The 7,072-nt window shown below is 49.6% G+C and overlaps 1 protein-coding gene across 2 annotated transcripts in view; it reads left to right on the top strand.

Moving 5' to 3' along the window:
• The first annotated feature begins 6 nt into the window (after positions 1-6).
• The window catches only part of PSEN2 (presenilin 2), a 26,697-nt gene continuing 19,631 nt past the window's right edge, over positions 7-7,072 (top strand). For both annotated transcript variants that reach the window (XM_011975987.1, XM_011975986.1), the window contains exons 1-2: positions 7-625; positions 4,574-4,762. The gene's annotated coding sequence lies outside the window, so the exon portion shown is untranslated. The remainder of the gene's footprint in view (positions 626-4,573; positions 4,763-7,072) is intronic.

Raw genomic sequence — 7,072 nt, 5'->3', positions numbered from 1 at the left:
GGCTGCGGCCCCTGCGTGCGCAGTGCTTCTGGCTTCTGCGGCCAGCGCGGGGGCGGAGAGAGGAGAGTGCCCGGCAGGCGGCTGCTGGGCCAGCCCGGAACTGGGTGGTGGAAGGATCGCGGGAAGCTGCCCTCAGGCCTCTGGCCTCACTGCGTCTCCACTTCCCCGCGCCCGCCTGCCCCCGAGCCCCAGCTGGGGGTGGGCGCGGCGCGAGCTGTTAAAGGGCCGGTGCGTTTAAAGGAGCCGTGCACGTGGGTCTCTGAGGCGTGTAGCAGGGCGGGGGCGTTTTGTTCTTCCTCTCTCTTGCTTGAGACCTCCGTTGCGCAGAGTCCATCCGGCCTCCAGCACCGGGCCCTGGGCATGCTTTCCCCAGAAAGGAGGCGCGCGGGGGCTCTGCCCGCACGTGAGGGCAGGGCCGCAGGGCCGCAGGCTCAAGCCTAGAGCCGGTTTCTGTTAGCAGCGGTGTTTGGCTGTTTTATCAGGCATTTGCAGCTGTGAGGAGGCAGCCAGAAGCAAGCTTCTGGAACTGAAGGAACCTGAGACAGAAGCTAGTCCCCACTCCGAATTTTACTGATGAAGAAGCTGAGGCCACAGAGCTAAAGTGACTTTTCCCAAGGTCGCCCAGGTAGGATATAGCAGAGCCAGGCTTCGACCCCAGTGTCCTGGCTTCTAGATCTGCTGTACATCCCTCCGAGCAGACCTCACCCGTGTTTATTGGCTTAATAAGTATTCCCTTAGACAGGTATGAACGGTGTTGAGTGAAGTAACTGCATCCCTATTTACAGATGGAGAACCTGAGAGCATCCCAAAGAGACGATTGCAGACTAAACTCTATGGAGTAACTTGATTAGGACCGACCCCATCTTCCAGTAAGGAGGCCCCTGATGCCTCTGTAGCCAATTCTGCAGACACCTGAGCCTCCAAGGCCTTCAGCCAAGACCTTTGGCGGTAATTGGACGCTCGGGATAAGCTGCTTCAGGTGTGTGAGCCTCAGGCTCTTCTCTGCTGAATGTGGTTGTGGGCAGGCAGTGACTGGTGCAGGTGCAGAAGGGGCCTGGTTCCTGGCCCCAGCTCAGAGCTGCGTCCCCAGGACGCCCAGGTTGAGCCTTGGGTTCCAGGGCAGAGGCTGGAGTGAGGGCTTGAGGGGATGTTGCTTTGAAGTGGGATGGATGTTGTATCAGGTTTTTGGGGAAAACTGTACCCTTTGGTGTTGAAGTGCCCATGTGCCAAGTCTTGAGTCCAGCCTGTTCACTTGTGGGAAGTGAGTGGCTTGTTCCTGTCTATTTGAAAGAGCAGCAAGGAGGAGGAGGAGCAAGGGCTAGGGGCTGCTGCTGGGGTGCCTGGAGGTGTGGTGCATAGTGTCACACCTGTCTCCCCTCCCTGGCTGCTCACCGTCCCCCCACGGGGGTTTGCCTCTTGCCTACTTTGGCCTTTCTCTGTTATCGATGTTGATAATGCCACATATCTCGCTTATGAGTTGGTCATATACAATAAAAAGCCATCTTGTACAGAATCTTAGAATTTATGACCTTAAGAATTTCAATGACACTGAAATAGTTTATTACTTTTTACAGAAGAGAAAACAAGTTCAGGGAGTTAAGCAGCTAGTCCAGTTATGTGGCTTCAGTGCTTTAAGCACCAGGATTTGAACATAGCTGGCTACACCGTCTTTATCTTTTGAGTTTTTGCACAGGAGGTTCCTGCATTCTACTCCTACCCATGTCTCTCCACTACTGCTGGGAAAGTTTCGTGGAGTTCCCATGAGCAACTTCCTGACAAACAAAATTTTTTTACAGAAACCAAAGCAGTGTGTGTAGGTCACATGCAGTGTGTCTAATGAAAATGTCTCTGGCAGGTTTTCAGCTGTTGCTTTGACTTTTGGACACTGTTTAGTTGGAGACTGATAAGACAGCAAATGTTTCCGCAAGTATTCCCACCTGTTCTATTCCCATCTGCCACAGCTGTAGAAAAGCGGGGGTGAGGCTGAGAGGCCCCGAGATGAACATTTTGCACTGGGCTCCAAGCCTGGAGATAGGATGAGCATCATGTTAATGTCTGGAGAAAAGAATGATTTCAGGCTGGGTGCTGTGGCTCACGCCTGTAATCCCAGCACTTTGGGAGGCTGAGGTGGGTAGATCACCTGAGGTCGGGAGTTCGAGACCAGCCTGACCAACATGGAGAAACCCCATCTGTACTAAAAATACAAAATTAGCTGGGTATGGTGGTACATGCTCAGCTACTCAGGAGGCTGAGGCAGGAGAATCGCTTGAACCTGGGAGGCGGAGGCTACAGTGGGCCGAGATCGCGCCATTGCACCCCAGCCTGGGCAACAAGAGTGAGACTCCGTCTCAAAAAAAAAAAAAAAAAAGGAATGTTTTCACATCAGTCCTCAGGAAGGACCAGATGTCAGTGAGGGAGATCATTTCTTGGGAGCCTCTTCATTGACTGGGAGAATGGGCTGCTTGTTCACCTTTGTGAAAATTCTAGAACAGGGAAAGAACAATTCAAAGGGTGCCCTCTGTTCTGCTATACCTTAACCAGAAACTTATTGGACTCTTTTTTAAATAAAAGTAATACACGTTTATTCTAGAAAACTCAGGAATTTGTTTTTTTTTTTCTTGAGATGGAGTTTTGCTCTTGTTTCCCAGGCTGGAGTGCAGTGGTGTGATCTTGGCTCACTGCAGCCTCTGCTTCCCGGGTTCCAGCAATGTTCCTGCCTCAGCCTCCTGGGTAGCTGGGATTACAGGTGCACGCCACCACTCCCAGCTAATTTCTGTGTTTTTATTAGAAACGGAGTTTCACTATGTTGGCCAGGCTGGTCTCAAACTCCTGACCTCGGGTGATCCGCCCACCTCGGCCTCCCAAAGTGCTGGTATTACAAGCATGAGCCATTCCTCCTGGCTGAGATAACCACTCTTAACATGCATTTCCTTCCACACTGTTCACATATGCATATTTATCTATTAAAACAATAGAGGGAGGGAACCGTAGGTGAAGTTTTTGTATCCTGTTTTTTCTGTTATGCCTTCAGAATTTTCCTTTTGTTGAGTACTCGTGGAAAAGCAGATTTGGTGGGTGTGTAGAGCATTTGAATTATTTATCCTACCAGTCCCACAGCAGGACGCTTTCCCACCCTCCCTTTTATCCCAGAGAAGCAGTGCCCTGTGTCCTCCCCATGCCCATATGTGGGCAGTCCCTCCAAAGGAGCCAAACCTACCTGGGCAAGTAGCAGAGAGAGAGCAGAGTGAGCCATGGGGGCAGGAGTTGGGGTCGTGGCAGGAGAGAGACTTGAGAGTTTTGAGGTGGCAGATGAGCTGGTGATTAGGGAGCATTTCTTGATACATACCTGCCCATGGTGAAGGCATGTGCCTTGTAAGTGTGCTCACAGAAAGCCTACGTGATGTGTGGTGGGGCTGCCTGTATGACCAAACCCTGGCCACTGGGTACGTGACTCTCACAAGTGCTGAGTGGACTGGGAAGAGCTCCTTGATGGGCAGTTTGGAGACTTGGGTTGTAACTGTGGCTTTTGGCCATGGGACATTAACTGATTACTTTTGCCCCTCTAGGCTTCAGTTTTCCTTAATTATAATACAGGGAGCTGACTAGGTGGCATTGGTGGCCTTTAAGGTCCTTGCCAGCTCTGACATTGTCCTATGGATATGCCCTTTCATTTGATAATATGTTTACGTGGCCATAGGGCCCGGGGCCGCGCCAGGAATGGAAACTTGATCTCTGGGGCCTGGCCTTTGAAGCCAGTTCATGTGTCTGGTGGTTCAGCAGATCCGTCACTTTCCAAGAGGCACATCAACAGGCTTCTGTGTCCTCTCTCACTGTGTCCCTCCTCCGTTTCATCTTCTTTATAACTACCACTTATTGAATGCCTACTGTGTGCTGGACACTTTACAGGTTATCTCTAGGTTTTACGGTAATCTTGCAAGGTATGCCTGTTCTGCTTTTTACAGCAGAGGAAATGAGCTGTGTCAGATTAGACTGTCTGAGGCCTCTCAGCCAGGGAATATGTGGTTCAAATCATACAGGCAGGCGATCCGAACCCTGTCAGTCTCCAAGCCTCTGCTTTTGACCACTGACTTGCTGCTGCTTGTTTAAAAATAAATGTGTTTCTGGAGCCTACTCTAGGGCGTCATGCTAGGGGCTCCCTCTCCCACTTCTCCACAAACCACCCTTTTTCCTGGCTGCTTCAGGAAATGAGAGAACTCTGCCTGGGCCCCAGGCACTTCTGAGTGGGACAGGGCTGTTAGTGGTAAGTCTAGAGCCTGGCCCAGAGTTCAGGAGGCCCCATCAGAGGGCCTCTGGGGCCTGTGGTCTGGGAGGGTGGTAGGGCAGTACCTCACTTCCCTTTGAGACTCAGGCCCCAGCTCTGGCTTAGGCCAGGGAGAACCATCCCCAAGTGGTATGTGTTACTATATGGGCTGAGATGGATGGACAGATGGATGGTCAGTTGGACCAAATACGTAGTCGGGTACCCAGGGCCAGGGGGAGAAAGGTGAGCAGGGCAGCCATGGGCGTTTGTCCGGGTATCAACTGGCCTTAAAAATTTCTTCCTTATTTTAAGGGAGGACTGTGGGACTTCTCAGACATCAGAAGAGTGATGTGACGGAGCTGTGTGACCATAGAAAGTGATGTGTTAAAAACCAGCGCCTCCCTCTTTGAAAGCCAGGGATCGTTATCGTTCATCTAACCTGCTGGGAAGAAGAACCAGTTGTCCAGGATCCAAACCTTTCTGCGGCCCCAAGTGTTTGTGGTAAGTGCAGTGACTCCCAATCCGCTTTTGAACCCGCTTTTTCCATTAGGATTTTCTACATGGAGGCAGATTTCCATGGAGGTTTGCTGTAGCGTTTTGAAATCCGTTTCTTACCTAGTTCTATTGGCCTTAAATGTTAAGGCCAAAGCATTTACATTTCTCTGTAATGAAAAGAAGGTCAAGGAAATTGGGTCATTGGGTTTCCATAATAATTGCAGGAACTGCTGACACAAGCGTGGCTGGGGAGATTCTCTAGGTCAGAGTCCCTTGGTTTGGCTAATTCAGCAGTTTGATCCTATTCAGCTGATTAATGGGAATGTGCAGTGGCTTCTTTGGATGTTTGATTTTGCATCCTAATCCAAAGCAGCTATCAGCCTCGGCACTTCCTTGTCAGAAGGCTTTCCAGAACGTAGTCTGTACGCTGGACACTTTCTTCTGCCCCTCTGCATTTTCCTGCCACTTCTCTAGAGAACGGGGTACAGGGGGTGGGAGATGGGGAAAGCTGGTTGCTGTGTGGTTGATGGGATTTGACATCACCCAGCTCCACCCCCACCTGCCCATGAGTCAGCCTCTGGGGAGAGTTCCTTGCGTCACCGGCACCCTCATGTGGACAAACATCTAGCAGGTTGTTTATCTGCACACATTTGGGTGGTAATTTTTCCCTCCAAGGATTTCAGAGCACCAGCAGGCTTCAGAGCAGACTTAGGTGGCTTGCAAAGCAGGCCCTTAGGAATTCAGAGGGAAGCAGAAGTCCATCCCAGATGCTCTGTTTTCCTTTAGGAGCTAGGTAAATCAGAGGGGCTGAGGGACAAATGAAAAAACGTCACAGCTTTGGCTCCCATCTGCTACTCCTGGCCAATGAGAGGGGATCTGGGAGGGGCAGACGTAGAGGAAAATCTCTAAATGTTGATGCTCATTGTTTTCCTTTAAAGAATTAATGGCCTAAAAAAAAAACCCTACAGATACAGTCTGTGTTTATTATAGAGACTTAGGGAAACGCAGAAAAATATAAAGAAAATAACCACTCTCGGTTCCACCATGCAAACATAATCACCTTTAATGTTTTGTAATATTTCCAGTCCTTCATATACATACATTTTATAAGGACATTCAGATGATTAGGTTTGTAAAGTTTTATGTTCTGTTAAATTTAACGTCTTGTCATTGTTCAGGTTATTAAATATTTGAAATAAGATTTTTGGTGGTCCTGTAACAGTCTCCATCAGGGAAATGCATCATAGTAGAGAGACATTTTGGTCAGTTTCACTTTTTTTTTTTTTACAGTTAACACATATGTTTGTATAAACACTTTATATTTTCTTTTTTTTTTTTTTTTTTTTTTTTTAGGACAAATTCTGAGAAGTAGCATTTCAGGATCAAAAGGTGTGCTGTGTTTAAAGTGTTGATTCTTACTCCTTTCAGTAAGGCCAGTGCAGTTTGTCCAGGTAGTGACTGAGACCCAGTTTTTCCACACTCTCTTCCGCAGCAGGCATTGTTTTAGGCCTTTTTCAGCCCAAGAGTTCTCTTCTCCCCATGCCGCTCTGCTGGTCTGCATTTTCCACTCCTCTTCCTCCCTAGTTGGTCTCTGACCAGACTGTAGATATCCAGGAGAAAGTGTTCATTGTCTCATTGTCCCATTCAGCAATCAAGTAGTGCCAACCAGTCGGGGGGCGAAGGTGGGTGGGTGAGGTACACTCACCTTGCTGAGCAAGGGCCCCAGCCTGGTCGTGTGATTATAAAGCAGAGGCAGTGCCAGGAAAAGTCAGACACTGGCTGAGAATCACCCGGGGGCCGACCATCCTGAATGCAGATCCCTGACACTGGGTGAGGATGGAGCTTGGAGATCTGCATTTTTAATAAGCAGCCTAGCAGAGTGGTAAAGAGCCCAGACACAGACTATCTAGATCCAAGGGTAACCTTGAGCTAATTACTTTTTGAGCCTCTGTTTCCTCATTGGTACCATGGGGAAGAATAGTAGCGCCTTGCTCGAGGGTCATGATGTTTAGTGCCAGGTAAGGGCTCAGCAGGTGCTGGTCCATCTCCACTAGCTCCCAGTGGCCTGGGCCACCTTTGAGAAACAGTGATCCTAAGGGATTCAGCCTTTCCTAAGTTGGTGCCTCCCACCTGTTACCCCCACCCCACCAGGCTAGGAGGGTTGTGATTAGAGGGTGCCCTTCCTGTGACAGCTGAGACTAGCTCTTCCCTGATTATTCCTTAATGACAGCTCCCTCCTTCCCTACTTTCTTGAAGTCTTGGTCCTCATTGTTGTGGGCACAGCTTGAGGGGAGGCCTTGGAGGAATGTTTGAAAG

The sequence above is a fragment of the Mandrillus leucophaeus genome, unplaced genomic scaffold (genome assembly GCF_000951045.1).
Source record: "Mandrillus leucophaeus isolate KB7577 unplaced genomic scaffold, Mleu.le_1.0 Scaffold1605, whole genome shotgun sequence".
NCBI classification, from domain to species: Eukaryota; Metazoa; Chordata; class Mammalia; order Primates; family Cercopithecidae; genus Mandrillus; species Mandrillus leucophaeus.
The sequence above is the reverse complement of the archived record's forward strand: the minus strand, read 5'-3'. Positions and strand labels throughout refer to the sequence as shown.